The sequence below is a fragment of the Euprymna scolopes genome, chromosome 25, assembly GCF_053919585.1.
Source record: "Euprymna scolopes isolate OS-2025 chromosome 25, ASM5391958v1, whole genome shotgun sequence".
NCBI classification, from domain to species: domain Eukaryota; kingdom Metazoa; phylum Mollusca; class Cephalopoda; order Sepiida; family Sepiolidae; genus Euprymna; species Euprymna scolopes.
In genome coordinates, this window is record NC_136506.1 from 74548670 (window position 1) to 74566176 (window position 17507).

The following is a 17507-nucleotide window of genomic DNA, read 5'->3' on the forward strand; positions in this document are numbered from 1 at the left end:
TTCTGTCTAGAATAATCATTTTTATGTATTTGCTACAAAAACCAAATACAAAATTGGTCTTTTTTTATATAAGATGTGTGAATTCTAACATTTCTTTATTATTAGTGTGACTTTTATCTTGTTCTTCATCAGCGTAAATGACTTGGATTATTATTATTATTATTATTATTATTATTATTATTATTATTAGTATTATTATTATTATTAGTGTTGTTGATGTTTAAAAAATACATTTTCATTCTACCCTCCTCCCCATCCCATTAAAAAAAAAATAAGATTTTAAAGAAACTGCTACCTTCTCATCATCCATTGTATCTTTTTCTCAAGTTGCTGTTGATTCTATGAGGAGAAAGACAATGAGGAGGAAAAAGATATCCTAAATATTGTCTTTTCCGTTTCTTTCTCCGATGTTCATTTCATATAACTGTGCTGAATGCTTCTGAGACTTTGCTTTCCATCCAAACATCTCACGGTTTTTATCTTCCTTCTCTCCTTATTTAAAGGCTTCTCTGTTAGACTCTCCACATCTGTCTGCCTATTACTAAGTGTCACTCTCTATCTCATATATATATATATATATATATATATATATATATAATGTATGTATATGCGTATCTATCAGGTTAATATTTTCCAGAGGTAAAGCAAACAATCAATTTTTAATAAGGTTAATACAAGAGTGCTCAATGTCAAAGTAGGGCAAGATATACTTATTTGTTTTGCATAAGCATTAATATGCCTCCACACATTCATGAGCATGTTTCGGTCAGGCGATATTGTTTATACAAAAATTTATTTAGTTTGTAATCTTACAGACTAAGCTTTTGTACAAGCATTATCACCTGAAGAGGTCTGTAGTTACTAGTAACTAGCTGACCGAAACATGCTCATGAATGTGTAGCGGCATATAAATGCTTATATAAAACAAATAAAAAGTGTATATATAATATATATATATACACACACTTTTTGTGTACATGTTACAGAAGATCAGACCAACCTCTGTACCGTTTGTTTCAAATTCAAACAAAGATGTATATAGTTGGTCACCTATGTCAGTTTCTGTTTATAGCTCTTTCCAAAAAATGTTTTTTTTTTTTTTTTGGAAAGACCAATATGAACAGAGGCAGGAATAAATTTGAAATTAGTGACAATTGTTTGGATTTGAAATCAACGGTACAGATGTTTTTTCTGATGTTCTGTAATATATATATATATTATGTTTTTTTTGGTTTTTTTTTCAATAAACCCCTTTTCTCAGCCTGTTAATTTTTAAGTGAAGCCATGTCTTAGAGCAGACCATTCAACTAAAAATGTTGTGGGAGAATTAACAGAAACTTTCCCTAGAACCATTTTTTTTTCCTCTCACCTTTTAATTTCCTTTAACATTTTTTCTCCCCACCCCACCCCACCCTTTCTTTTCACAATCTGACAATGGCAGCTATCCCTTGATAAGAACAGAATTTTTTTTTTTTTTTACATTAGCAATTTTACAGATTTTTTTTGTCAAAGATTATCTTGGTTTTACTTATGTCTGGTTGAAAGAGCATTTCAGCACTGATAATCTTAAATGAGGATTATCCTTTTTCATATATTTTTTTTTATATTCTTACATGATTGAAACGGACATTATTTCCTTTGAAAAAGTGTCCATGTTTGTTCTCGTGTCATCTCTCACATGTCCTCCACACGTAGTCGATTCTATCGTCAGATTTATAATCATATACTAAATTGTTTAGTCGAAAAAGAAAAAAAACTAAATCAAATGTACAAAATAATTGGGTTACGATCAAACAACTTAAGATGAACCCACATTTCTTATGAGAAAAGCACTAAATGCCCAAACAGCTGCTGTTGTATTCATTAATGACTATATATATATCTCAGTAACAAGACTCAGGTTCTAATTTCTGTCTCATCGGATGTTTACAATGGCCACTGCAAACAAAAGCAATCTTTTTATTCATCAAAATGTTTTAGAATACTATCCTCTTTTCTATCTAGGATAACTTGTATATTGGGTGTATCAGTGATACAGTGAAGGCTGAGCCCTTACCTAGTCTTCTCTCATCCAACTCAACACCAACAGATTAGGATTTGCTGAAAGCATAAAGGTCATCCTAAAGATGAACCGGTTTTACTAGTATGGTCATGTGGGGGCGGTAATCCTCCTGGATAAACCATTGCAGAAACATGGGTGTCTTAAATTGCAGGAACGTTGGCCAACCAAGGAAAATTTGGAAGCCAGTAATTAGACGGAGAGTGGAATTTAGAAACTGTTAAACTGTAAGAATTACATAATATCAAACATCTGACTTCTGAAGGGTGGGGGTTAAAATGAATAGAAGAATTTTGTATTAAAATACTTTTTAATGTTCTAAGGATGTGGAGAGAAGATATCAAGTTTACAATCTAAATTCATCATCACTTGATTCCATCCCCCATGCAAGCCAAAAACAAAAGTGATACAATTCTTGTGACCGGCTTGATGCTGCTGTTGACATTCGTTTCTTTCACAATTCTTTCTAGAATACAGTACTTATCAGGAGATACTACATGAAGGTTGCCAACACCTGTAAATGAAGGTGGCTTAATGCAATGAGCTGGATTTAGATTTGTCATGCTCATGTTGTCCACCTTGTTACTGCCACCTCTCATACCATCTGATATCAAGTAAAGCACTAGGCAAGAAATACTTATATTTTAATATATATATATATATATATATATATATATATATATATATATATATATATATAAACGCAACTCCAAAGCAAAATTAACAGAATACTGTTTGGTTCTATATGAGAATATATTTCCAATAAATTCATGTAGCAAACAGAACCACTTTCAAATTTAGAAAATATATTTAAAAAATAATTGGGCATTTTGCAGTAAAGCCAACAAAAGAAAAAAAAAAGTGGTTAAAAAACAAAAGAATTTTTACTAAAGGCAAGATAAGTTACTCTTCTGCCTACATGGATGAGTTTTGGATGTTTTAAAGTGTTTGTTTACTTTGAAACGTAGATATGTGGGTACCTATTGGGTGAGTTTTTATCAATATTTTGTTTAATTTTCGAGTTTGGAGCAATTAGCAATGCTCAAAAGATGACTTGTCTGACATTTTTTTTCTTGTTCTAACGTAACACTCAGTGCTACTTATGTTTCAAAGTAAGTAAACACTTTAAAATGGGTTAATATATCCAAAACTTATCCAGGTAGGTAGAAGAGTAACTCCTCTTGCCTTCAGTAATATTTATTTTTTTATATATTTGTTTTTCACTTTTTGTTTTGTTGACTAGATTAGTAAAATGTCTCAAATTTGAATTTAAAAAAAAAATAGACTTTAATGTACATGATTTAGAACATGCACATCAAATCATAAACACAAATCGAGCCTATATAAAAGATACTGTAACTGACATTTAAAAGCTCAAATGGCAGTTTATAATAATTTAAGCCACCACCACCCTCAAAAAAAAAACAGCATGCTTTTTCTCTATTCAAAATATTTCTTTAAACGTAAAAAACGATAAATCACATTTTTGCAATTTCAAAAGCAAAAAAAAAAAAAACATCAATGTTTTGTGAAGATAGGTTTGACCAAAATCTTGCATTTTTTCTAACTTTCATGAATTCAAATTTTATAAAACCCTATAAATTTAAATGAAACTGATTTTAATCTATCATACAAAAAAAATGTTCAAAAACAAAAAAAAAAACATTTTATACATATTGTGTTCTTCTAAGTAACAAAAAAAATATTCTGGAATGATTTTATTAAATGACTTCAATTAAACCACGTGCGGCCATTTTGAGAACATAAATATTGATACCCCCTCCCCCATGGCCTTCAGCGGATCCTGATTTTAAAACGTTTAAACTGGAATATTTTGAAAATAAATGATTTTTGTTTGCAGTGACTATTTAAGAACTTCATCCCCCCCCCCCCATCTTTTAAAATAAACCCTAACCCTCTATCTTTATATCTGATAATCCATCATAATAAAAAATAAATCGTACTAATGTAAATATCAATTGTTGAATTGGATTTATTTTATCTTTTTAACTATGGATTTGTTCAGTTTTGTCGTATTAGCGCGAGTCTGTTTTCGTTTTCTGGTTGATAGATTAGTATCAATAATCAATTAGATTTTATTCTCTGTCAACTCTGCGTCAAATTTTTAACATTCCTTAGCTGTAGCAAGACAAAAGTTGTCTTGGTGTCAAAGACCACCCTAACCCTTCCTCTAAATCTGAGACTTTTCATAAAATACCTAATTATTCCATCCTATAAATTTAAAAAAGAAAAAAAAAAAAATTGCTTTATTTCACTGTGTGTGTCTGTCGACAGAAAAACTATGATTAATATTTGATAGCTTTGTGGGTCTTGTGCTCGTTTCAAAAGCCATAACTGTCTACATCTATTCTTTTGATCCTTTTTTACATTGTGTATATATGAACATATTTTTTATACATTTTGTTGATTTTCATTTCTTACATTAACTTATAGTTTTTATTTTTGTTTGTTTTTGGGGGGTTTTTTTCGGTGGGGTGTTTCTTGTTCAGAATTTCCCCTATATTAAAAAAAATAAATAAATCTGTGTGATGTACATACCCTTGACAAAACAAAAATATCATATCCCAAAGATCATGTAACTTGATTAAGTAGTTTTTTTTTGTTTTGTTTTTTTTTTAAGTAAAAAAAAAAATCAAATTTTATGTGTATTCAAGAAATGACTCTCACCAACTATTTGAAAAAAAATATCTCAAGAAGTAAAATACTTCATACTTATTAGATTTGTTGTAATGCCTACAAATTCCCATTAATCACTTAAAATGATTTTCTTTATAAAAATAAAACTACTTGATCAATTTGTGTGATGTTTTTGTTTTTTTGGGTTTTTTTTTATATATTATCATTTCATTTCATGATGGGACATATATCATACCAATATTTGTTTATTTTTGTTTTTAATATAGGGGAATTCTTATAAGAACACTTTTTAAAATTAGTGCTGTTTATTAATTTTATCTTTTTGTCTCTTGAGCCAGATGTCTGTCTTATTTACTTAAACTAGGTTGCATAAGTCCTTTTCTTCTCATACATATGTCAGGCAGATTTCTTTTTTTTTTTTTTTTTTTCTTTTTTTTCTAGTTTCTCAACTTTTTTTTACTAATACTTAAGATTTTTTTTTCTGCTAATGGGGAAATTCATTGCTGCTCCAAAGAGCTCTTTTTATAAATTTAAATTTATGAATATATCTTTGATTTTCTTTGAGAACCCATTTTGGCTATTATTACCAATATCATTTCAACCACAATTATTCAACTATTCACATGTATATATATCCTTGCAAAAAAATAAAAATTGAAACAAAAAAAATACAACCTCCAAATTCCATATATTATCATTCACGCATTTACGAAATCATTTGACTTTTATGTTGCTTATTTTACTGCTTTTTTAATATATATGACATTAATTTTTTTTGTGTAGCATCAGCCTACAAGAATCTCCAGTAATTTAGAATATACTAAATACTTTATTCGAAATGTCCAACCAATTAATCAGCAAAACAATAATTCTGATTTCTGGCTATTGTTATTGGATTTCTTGCAGCCTGAGATTCAATTATAGATAAGACAAATGTTATTTACTAATTTTCTTTGTGATTTCTTCTAAATTCCTGAGAAAAGTCTTAATTTCAGGCTTAAGCTTGTTAATGAAGTAGTCATATTGTTCTAAAACCCATTTACTTTCAAACGGTTCAAAATTCATTCTCAGGGGGTTTAATGTTAAGCCAGCCAAGGAAATTATACAAGATTATACAGAGTAGAATTTTTAGAGTGAGCTTGCGAAATATCAAAAACGTCGTACTCTTGAACAAGGAAAAAGTTATGTTGAATAAAAGTGGATAGGAATAGTATATACTTTTACATATTTATAGTGTTTGTTTTTTTTGTTTTTTTCATTTAAATTATTGCTTAAAAGCATTTGAGTGTTATCTAAATATTTTTAATCTATTACTAATAGTTAAGCTTTTTAATCCTAATTTTGAAGGCTTCGAGAATTTTCAATTTGTTTATTTTCCTTTTGTTTTATTTTAGTGCTGTTGACAAGAATTTTGCAGATTTTAGATTTAGGGTAGGAATGTTATTTTTAAATGTTTGGCTGTTGTACTAGTGTCGAAGTCTGAAACTTCTTATCAAGAAGTTGGGAGACAGTCACAAAGAAAATTAGCAGATAATATTTGTCTATTATTTACAACTGAACATGTCAAAAGTCTGCCTATATATTATAAGTAGAGACAAATTTAATTTTTAGCAATTATCTGTGCTAACTGTTTTCTTTTTTTTTTGTTTTTTTTGGTCTTTTATAATAAAACAAACTTTTTTTAAAACGTAGGAAGTTTTAATTTGTATTAAATTTGATTTGAATTTGTAGATAGTAATTATTGATGAGCTGATTTTTATTGATTTTTGTCTTCATATATACTACCTTGGTCTCTTGAAAACAAACCTTTGTATGCATACATATACCAATACCCACTCTTTAGATATACATTTATTTATGCTAATGCTTTTCTTTTTTTTCTTTTTTTTTTCAATATACTTTATGTATTTTATATATAATTAAGATTACTGCCAATGTTTTGTCATTTGTTTGAAAAAAAATTAATACTAAAATATTTTGTTCTTAATCATTACATAAAACTGAATTTCTATTCAACAGAAAATTTAATAAAAGCAACAAAAAAATTGATGTAAACGACCTAATATTAAATATTGTTTCCTGTTCATATATTTAGACAAACCAAACATTTTTTTTTTCTAAAAAAAAAAAACAAACTATCCATCAATTTTTAATTTGAAATTTTCCTCTCAGAAATTGTTTCGAGCCATTTTTGACCTGTAGTCTCTCTCTCTCTCTCTTCCCTATCTGGCCATGTCATTTGTATGTTAATATTTCTCAGAAATAATGATACAATTAGAAATAAATAAATCTGCTCAAATTGAAATTTTTATCCCTTGTTATTTTTCAAAATCCCTCTTTGTTTCCAAATTTTTTCGTTTATTGTAATATTTAAAAAAAAAAATCGTTTTTTTAAGTTTTGACAAAATTAAAGAAATTTAAAAAAAAAAATTTTAATATAGATTTATAAAAAAAAATTAATTATTAAATCACATTGCTTGTGGAATTTTTCCCCCTAATTTTGTTTTCTCCCCATTTATTTTTCTACTGTATCCAACTGCATTTTCTTTTTCTTGTTGCAAAATATGAAATTTTTTAACTTCATTTAAAAAAAAAAAACAAAAAGAAAAAAAAAACAGACAAATATTTGAAGATCGTCTTGTCTTTGGTCTTGGCAGTACATGAAGTAAAAACAAAATATAATATGTATGAAAATTGTTTTACTTAATTTTATATAAGATAAATGTAGTGAAGTAGTATTCGTAGGGTGAATCGGAAAAACAGGTAACTCAAAGTCCACAGAAAACAGTGGCAGATAAAAAATATTATTTTTCTAAAAAAAAAAAAAAAAATCAATAAATATTTTGTAGTGTATATATTTTTATAATGCTAAAACCAAATTCAAAACGGTGACATAACATTTTAATTATTTGATGCAAAAAATAATTAAATATGATACATATTTTTTTTACCTGTCACTGCTTGCTTTGAGTCGTCTCTTCTGATTCGTCTATTATTAATGTTAATGTGAAATATTTCATTTCAGTTGTTTTTCAGTCATTATTCTTTAATTTTTACACCGGTTTTCTTCATCAAAATATCCTTTCCTCTTCCTCTGGGTGTGTGTCTACTTCTCTCAATCAAGATGTGTATTTGTCCGTCTCTCTTTTTCTTTCTTTTTCTCTCATCTGTGTATATATCTCTTTCATACCTCATTCAAATAGTGCTAAAGCTACATGCATTTTATTACTCACACACATATATATATATATATATATATATATATATATATATATATATATTGTAAATATCTTGCTACGGTGTGCAGACCGTTTCAATCATATTAGATATCAGGCAAAAAATAAATGAAGGTACAACTAAAAAGGTTCCAGACCTTTTCAAATTTGGAGGAGAGAAAATTTGCCATGAGTGGCGATTGGCAAAAATTAAAGTTCTTATCAACGATCCTTGTTAAAATTCAATTATTTTCAATTTTTGGATATCTTCCCACCGGAAAGAGATATATTCTTTTTTCGATTTTTCTGGATATCATTTCCATTCGCTGAGCGGTCTTTTTAATTTTAAAAGAAAATGATAACAACAACAATCGCTTCTGATGATAATCAGATGCACCGATAGAAAGTGCTTGAAGAATATGATCAAACAACTTTTGGGTACCATATTATATAACATACCAGCTGAAATTAAAAAGACCGCTTGGCAAATGAAAAAGATAGCCAGAAAAATCAGAAAAAAAGAATAACTCTGTCGTGTTTAACCAGATGTGCTTGAATAATGACTTGCTGCCAAAATATATATTTAAATATATGTCGGAAAACCCCTAATTTCACTTATAATAGTTTTACATATGTATTGAGCACTTTGGGGAAAAAAATTTTGGTTCAATACATTTGAATTATATATATATACATATATATATATATATATACTAGATAAGACTTTGTAACTGTGGTAAAGGCAATTTATCTAAGATAAAACTCGGACAAAAAAAACGAGCCCTTTCTGATATTGGTTCCTCATAACCAGACTATTTCTGAGCTGTGAAGGCAACCCAACTAAAAAAAAAAAAGTAAACTTTGACTTAAAAACCTGAGAGTCTGCTATGAATGAATTGTCTCATTCAATGTGTCATTAGACCCTCCTTACCTCATTCAAAAAGTGGATTATGTGCCGTGCAAGCTCAATTCCACTGTAAAGAAAGTCATGTACACGTACCTTTCAGAGTTTCCCTTTCTTTTTTTTTTTTCTTTTCTTTTTTTTTTTTTTTTTGTATCTTTAGTACCAATCTTAAAAAAAATCTGACTGGTGGTCACATACTCCACTAAATAGACAGCTATTATTTTATATATATATATATATATATATATATATATATATATATATATATATATATATATATATACACACACACACATATATAATTAGAAACAAGTTTTCTCTGTAGCTGATAATGTAAACATAAAACCATAACCTCACTTTTTGGTGTGTGGAGATAAACTCTCCAATTACTGATGCAAATACTCAACACATCTAACCACACTGAAGACTTGTGATATGGTGAAACAGCTGTCTGTGAATGAATATAAATAATATAAATATGTTGTTATTCAGACTGTTTTGCTACATCACAGCTATTCAGTGTGGCTAGACTAGCAACTGCCTCAAGCCAGGATCGAAAATCTACCACCTAGACGACGGTTGGCTCTACTAACCATTATGCTATATTGGTTGCTGCTAAGTAGGTAGGTGAACTTATAATGATCAACATTGTACAAATGCCATAAGCTCCGTTTTTTTACGCAAAGCGCCTTGCATAATATGCTGGTGTTAGTTAATTTCGCTCACTGATATACTTTCTTCTTTTTTTTTTATTAACACAGGAATCACCACTTATCAAGGTCCAGAGGCCACTCGAGGATAAGGGTTAATGGGTATACATTAGTCAATGTGATTATAGCATAGTAAACATAAGTAGTGGGAATTTTGTAAATTGGATTACTTAGGGGGACGGTTCATCAAGAACGTGTTTACATTGGATTTGAAGACAATTAGATTGTAGTCAGCTGAAAAGCAGACAATCGGTAGAGAGTTCCACAGGCGTGCAGTTCTAAGAAAGAAGTTTTGTTCATGGAATCTGCATTTAGGTTTAGGCACAGATACAGAGTGGGAAATTATTGTAGTGGTTTTGGCTAGACGAGTGTTTTTCGTGAAAGTTTGGCGAGGGGGGACTATAGATTGAAGTTCAGCTGAGCACTTGTCATGAAAATAACGATTAAGCAGAGACAGGCTTGCAACGTCTCTTCTGTGGGAAGATAGAGAGCATCATCGGATTGTTTTGCTGTATCTCTCCCCCCCTCACACACACACTCACATATTTATGTTATTTTGATTGGATTTTCAAATTCCTATTTCTGACACCTGAATTATCATGAGCAAAATTAACTTTAGCCGTATTTGTAGGCAGCTTCACTTTACTTGCACAATATTGTAAACATGTGACACAAAAATTAAACGTAGGCTGAACACTTTTGGTTGTAAGTGCAGTGACTGTTTTGCAGAAAACAAAAATAAAATGCAAGTTACTATGCTGAGTAAGCCTAATCAGAGGAGTCCTTAATGTAGGAAGGATTGTCAGAGTTAACTCCCCTTATCAGATTGAAAGTAAAGATGTTAGCATGACTATTTTCATTTTTTTTTTTAATCTTTCCACGCCTGTTACTGGTTGTGTTTGTGTGTAATAAATTTACATTTCTGTGACCACAAAGTTGATTAACAATCATGGGTTTTATTTTTTGTATTCAATTTTTTTTTTTTTTATATATATATATATACATCTGCAAATTTTTACTTTTACTTTTTCCATAAGTGTCTTATACGTGTTTCATTGTGCATACAGCCGATACTACCATCACACAAATCATCAGACAGATAAATATTTGAGACAGTCACACGTAAGCTCTGTTCAATTAAATTCGGAATGGTGCTGTGGAATGTTTTTTGCCTGCAATTGAGTATATTTATCTTGTAGTGGATATCTTTCTTCAGATATCATTTCTTAGTGTTTTTGAATTTCTGGAATTCAGTTTTTTTCTTCCTTAAAGCAACAAATTTTTTTTTTTTATTCCATCCACTTATGTGTGGCTGTCTCTAATATTTATCTGTCTCTGATTTGTGTGATGGTAATATCGGCTATATGCACAATGACGTTTATGGAAAAAGTAAATATAAAAATTCGCTTATATAAATAATTGATTATAAAAAATTTTAAACTTGATTGTGGACTGACTTTTGTTGGTAACTGGAATGTAAATTTACAATATATATGCTCTGGAGGTGATAATATATCTTCATTGAGCCTATTATTAACATTTTGGGACTATTTTATAAAGAATATATACTTTTAAAAAGTATACATTTATATTCTCTCTCTCTCTCTCTCTCTCTCTCTCTCTCTATATATATATATATATATATATATATATATATATATATATATATATATATATGCACCTTTTTGATTATGTATTGTTATAAATATATGCATGTATAGTGTGTAAAAACACTTGAAATTATTTTGTCCTTCAAATTAAAATTACTGAAAAGCATGTTGCATGATGGGATAGATTTCTCATCATTAACTCTGCTTAAAATTGCATACTAACACTTATCTTTTTTTCTTTGCATGTCACAATACCTGTTTGTGTTCCTCTCAACCCACCTGCCCACCTTACTATCATAACCATATATATTTTTTTTTTCTTTTTATTATTTATTCACAAACACATTTTCTTTTTTTCTGTATCTGATTGTTGCTTACTGGCTTCCCCTTTTATTTCTAACACATTTGGGAGATTTAGTCAAAAGCTCTGGCATAGGTAACGCAAACACCTGGCCTTGCGGGCCGGGACGTTTTGAAGTCAATTAGGTTTGGTCAATGTGGGCGAAAGCCTTCATATCAGACAATTGCTTTTTATTTGGACACTGCCAGAGTGTCCCCTTTTTGGGGGAACTGGTTTCTCTCTCTCTCTCTCTCTCTCTCTCTCTCTCTCTCTCTCTCTCTCTCTCTCTCTCTCTCCCCCTTAAAAAAACGACCCTGTGTCTAATTTGCTTTTGTAGAGAAACAAATACCTATTTAATAATTGAATCGAAAAAGGATGTTTTGAATTCTTTTTTTGTGATGTTTGGTATCTAATCGATAAAATTAAGCCAGTTAGATTTTTAAGTTAGAAAAAAATAGCTAACAAGTCAATATTTGATTCTACCTAGCCAGTAGTTTCAATAATTATCACTGTGCTATTTGTCTACAAATGAAATTCCAATCGATTTCAAAGATTACATGTTTTGTCCAGGCACTCAATAGCACTTTAGCTACATACTGTGCATGAAATTCACTGTTATATAACTGCATTTATTACAACTGAAAAATGCATATGGTATCAAAATTTTGTTGGTCCGTATATGACCGGTTTTGGTCTTCAGTTCTCACTGTTCTTATATTCGTAAACTAATGTCTCCAACCAGTTAACAATGGATAAATACATTTAGCACCGTCATATTATCTCTTTCTCGGTCCAATTCCTTCTATTCATGGCAGGAAGGAATTCTTTATTAGTTTCATTCACAGACTATGGAATTGGATTCAATTCTATCATTTATGCATTAATACTATAATACTAAAGTTATGGGCAAAACAGCAACTTGGATTCTATTAATTGTATATAATGCATCATTTACAATAGGTATCATGTATTTTGGTGTTTAATAAGTGAACTATGGGTTTACTTTTGGCAGTCTCATAACTCTTGCTACATCCCCACCCCCATTCTGTCTTTTAGTTCTAATATTTCATGAACGATATTTATGACAAAGGGGGAAGAGTTGCTGTTTCCTTGGCAAGCTGTTATTTTGAGTGGGTGATGTGAAGATTGTCAATCCTCTCATACTGTTCATCATCATTAAACTGTGAATTTATCCATCTCTTAACCCTTATTCCTCAATGGCTTTTGACGTTTATCAGTATTCTAGATATTAAATGGTAGGAAATGTTGCAGCAAATGTTTTTAGAGCACAACTACAAAAAAGAAATCTTGATCATCGATTGCCAATGCAAATAACACCTACCTGAGAGCCCATCCTTCAAACTCTTCAGCTTAACATACATTGAGGACATTGCAAAGGCTACTGCAAAGAAGGTGAGCTCCCTCTACCGTGCTTGAAAATTACTCTCACCAGAGAGCATCCTATGTCTTTACTAAGCCACAATTCACCCATTCAAGTATTATTGCCACATCCGAACTCCTGCATCTACTACTAGTTCCTCACTCTTAGGCAAAGTCCAAAAAAAAAGTTTCCAATCTAACAGGTCCCGCACTATCGGCCAGACTCCAACCTTTGTCCCATCGCTGCATTGTTGCGTCCCTGTGCTTGTTTTACGAGTACTTCAGTGCAATGTGCTCCGATGAACTCATAGCACGTGTGCCCTTCAAATAGTAATCTCAACTAACCTAACAAGTAGCAAAATCCCATCCCTTCACTGAGATTCCTAGATACCAAAAAACCTACTCTAATAGCTTCTTCCCTGTTTCCTGCTTCTCTGACTGTACTGCAGAAGTTTAAATGTAATGTGAACAAACATCTTGCTGTTTAACTCTCCACAGTTCTGTAAGACATGATCCCAAATAGTAACCCTTACATTATAAGTGGCAATATGTCTTGTTTGGGGTGAAAAAGAAAAAAGAATTATATATAAAAAAAAAAAAATAAGATAAATTGATTTTGGGACGACCATTTTTTTTTTTTTTTTTTTTTTTTTTGTGTTGCTGCTGCTTTGGCTTGATTTTTCAGTTTTGTTCTTTTGTTTGCTATCTGTGGATTTTTTTTTTTTTTTTTTTTTTATGGCTTTCTTCTCCCAAAATATTTTCTTTGTGAAAAAAGAAAATGATTTTAATTAGAAAAAAGAAATCCCTACACAAATTTACCCTCACACACAAACACAGTTATTGTTCTTTTTACTCCTTACATAAATCTCTCTCTCTCTCTCTCTCTCTCTCTCTCTCTCTCTCTGTTTGGATGCATCTCTCTCTTTTCACTTATCTGTACACCTCTCTTTTCACATATACACCCTTTCACTCTCATATATCTACATAGAATCTTGTATATATTTGGTAGCTTCCTTCACTTTTGACAAACTATGAATACCCAGTGTAAGGGTGCCTACACATGAAATTTTTGTGGCAGGAGTTGCACAATCTCCAACCACGCGTTTCCTGATTCAGCGCTGTTAAATACCAGTAGCAAGTGGAGGTTCAGGACGACTGGAAACAATGCTGATGTAAGCGGCATAATCACGTTGACACACTGGTTCTCGTCAGATCACCAAAGTTAAGCAACATTGAGCCTGATCAGTACCAGGTGGGTGACCATTTGGGAATTTCAGGCACTGTATGTGCTTTCTGCTTATCTCGGCATTGTATATATTTGCATACAAACATACATGAAGAAATTGTGTGTGTGTGTGTGTGTGTATATATATATATATACACACACACACACACACACTTAGCCTGTAGGGATGAAACTCAAATGCCTCTGTATAGTTTAGTTTTCATAAATATATTTTCATATTATTTTATTACTAGGACTGTGACAACAGCATATTCTTTTCCTTGTTTTGACACTTGAGTATATATCCGACACAGTTAATCAACCGAGAACCACATCATGCTACATAAAAGCATATAGGGTATCAAGAGATACACACTTGAGTCAAAACAATGAAAAGAATATGCTGTTGTCATAGCCCTATTTATTACTAAGCTTTTTCACATATTGAGCACTGTTGAAGTAAATACTAAAAATCCAAGCACAATAAATAAATATATATATATATATATATATATATATATATATATATATATATATATATCACCTTACAATATTGTGTGTATACTTTATCTACTACTGGATTTTATTAAATACTTGGTAAAATTCAGTTGTAATTCACACTCTTCTGGTGGTTACAGGTTCAATCCTCAGTGCAGGCAAGACTCAAAAATACAATTGCAAATTACTTAGGACTTCTAGCCTGTCATGGCTGATGAAATAAGAGTGTGCTACTCTGGAAATTAAATAAAGCATTCTGTTAGAAATCCCGTGCCGATTCTCAAGTTCAACAGAAAGATTTCCGAATTCAAAATACACCCGAAGAAAGTTGGAGGTTACGTTGACCGAAACGTTATGTGAATAACACTTAAGATTAAAACGATTGTCTAAATAATACAAATAACAAATAATTAAATAACAAATAAATAAATAAATATAAATAACAAATAAATAAAAAATAGCAAATAAATAAATATAAATAAAAAATAAATAAATAGCAAATAATTAAATATAAATAACAAATAAATAAATAAATAGCAAATAAATAAATATAAATAAAAAATAAATAAATAGCAAATAATTAAATATAAATAACAAATAAATAAATAAATAGCAAATAATTAAATATATATAGCAAATAAATAAATAGCAAATAAGTAAATATAAATAGCAAATAAATAAATATAAATAACAAATAATTAAATATAAATAACAAATAAATAAATAGCAAATAATTAAATATAGATAAATAAATAAATAAATAGCAAATAAATAAATAGCAAATAATTAAATAAATAACAAATAATTAAATAAATAACAAATAATTAAATATAAATAACAAATAATTAAATATAAATAACTAATTAAATATAAATAACTAATTAAATATAAATAACAAATAATTAAATATAAATAACAAATAATTGAATATAAATAGCAAATAATTAAATAAATAGCAAATAATTAAATAAATAACAAATAATTAAATATAAATAACAGTTAAATAAGTAACAAATAATTAAATATAAATAACAGTTAAATAAATAACAAATAATACAAATCTTTCATATGCTCTTAGAATATAACAATAAAAAAATTCCCTCTAGATTATGCTGGATAAGCAGCAACCGTGAGGCCATATGTCCAAAATTGTATTTAAATTAAAGATTGGAATGAATCGCATATTTGTATGATAAAAATATTCTGTTATTTATTTTCATTTAAAGTTCAACGAAACGTGCCTCGATCAATATACTGCACTTGTACCTCTTTAACATAAATACTCCCGACCCACCCAACTAACAGCAAAATTCCTTTCACTAAAGAAGTTGCTAGATGCCAGAAGATTTTCCAATCAAATAACTTCTTTCTTCAGATAGTTTACCTCTAGAACTCTTCAGCTACCATCTGTAAACTAGCTTGAATCCAATTTTGATTAAAAACCAACAAACGACATTTTGTGTTAGAAAGGATGGGTTTGAATCCATCAATATGTGAAATAGTCTCAACACTTAGAATTTGCATCATCAGTCTAGAACTCCTATCTTGCTTAAAACATTGATCGCTTGGAAAAGTTCTCTCTCTCTCTCTCTCTCTCTCTCTCTCTCTTTCTCTCTCCCTCCCTCTCCCTCTCTCTCTCTCTCTCCCAAATTTTCTTATTTTGTTTTAGCTGGGGATGCCAGACATTCACCTACTATCTCATATGTTCCAACCGAGAGATCTTTTTAAGATTCTGACCGTTCCTTCAAGTATAATTGTTTGTATTTCTCTTGCACTTACTCCACCGGGTATATTTTCCAAGTAGTTTTGGAAATTATTTTTCATGAGCCTGGTTGTTCCTATAATCATTGAAATTATGGAGATCTTCCTAACCAGTTTCTTTTCATGTCATACATAAGATTTCAGATTTTACTACCTTTTCTTCTTAGCTCTGTTTAACCCAGCATCATTGGGAACACTAACTTTACTAAGGTTGCTTCTTCCTCCTCCTTGTCCCACATCACTATGTCAGGTTTAATAACTCCATTTTCTAGGTACATAGCTGCAGTAATTGCATAGTCATAGTCGATGGTGTATGACTTATTTCCAACTGTTTTTTCTGGTATGTATGTTCCCAGGACTTGCTGCTAGATTCAATATTCAACTTTTTACAGATGTTCATTGGATATATTTACACACTACGTTGTATCGCATTATATAGTAGCCGTCCACTAATAATAGAGATCTTCCTAAGATTTCAATTTCTTTTCATGTCATACATAAGACCTTGATATTTCGTTATCTTTTTTCCTCTTAGCTCTGGTTAACTCGGCATCATTGGGGACACTAACTTCTACTAAGGTTGCTTCTTTCTCCTTATTGTCCCATATTATTATGTCAGGTTTCATAGCTCCGTTTTCAAGGTATGTTGCTGTAGGAATTGTGTAGTCATTGTTTTATTTTTCTTCAGTCGAAGTTCTCAGAAATAAAGTGGCCCACTACCTGGGGCTAACACTTGAACTCTAAATGCGATACATAGATATTCAAATACTCCATTAAAGTTCTTTATCTCTCAAACACTGAGTTAGTAAAGAAATTGAGAACATAATTTTCCTCTCATCAATTAACCATTTTGATACGTTGTAGTATACCTTTTGCTTCGGTCTTTTGGTTTTGCTGGATTCCAGGACAAGAATTTATCTAGTCTGGTGGAGTATCCAGCTTCATGTTATTACTTGAGATAACATCACTTGGAGAAGGTGCACGATTCCTTGTAAAAAGCTAATGTAAGTTAGCCATAGTGAGATTTTATTTGGGCGGCAAATACAATGTGATTTTGAATATTTGGTCAAGGTTTACTTTTAGGGAAAAGTAACCTCATTCCAGGTTGTCTTGACAAACCCCTGTACAGAGAAAACTTAGATACTCA

The 17507-nt window shown here is 30.2% G+C and overlaps 1 pseudogene; it reads left to right on the forward strand.

The window, feature by feature from the left end:
* Nucleotides 1-14048: 14048 nt before the first annotated feature.
* LOC145247762 (5S ribosomal RNA) lies at nucleotides 14049-14165 on the forward strand (annotated as a pseudogene).
* The last annotated feature ends 3342 nt before the right edge of the window (nucleotides 14166-17507 follow it).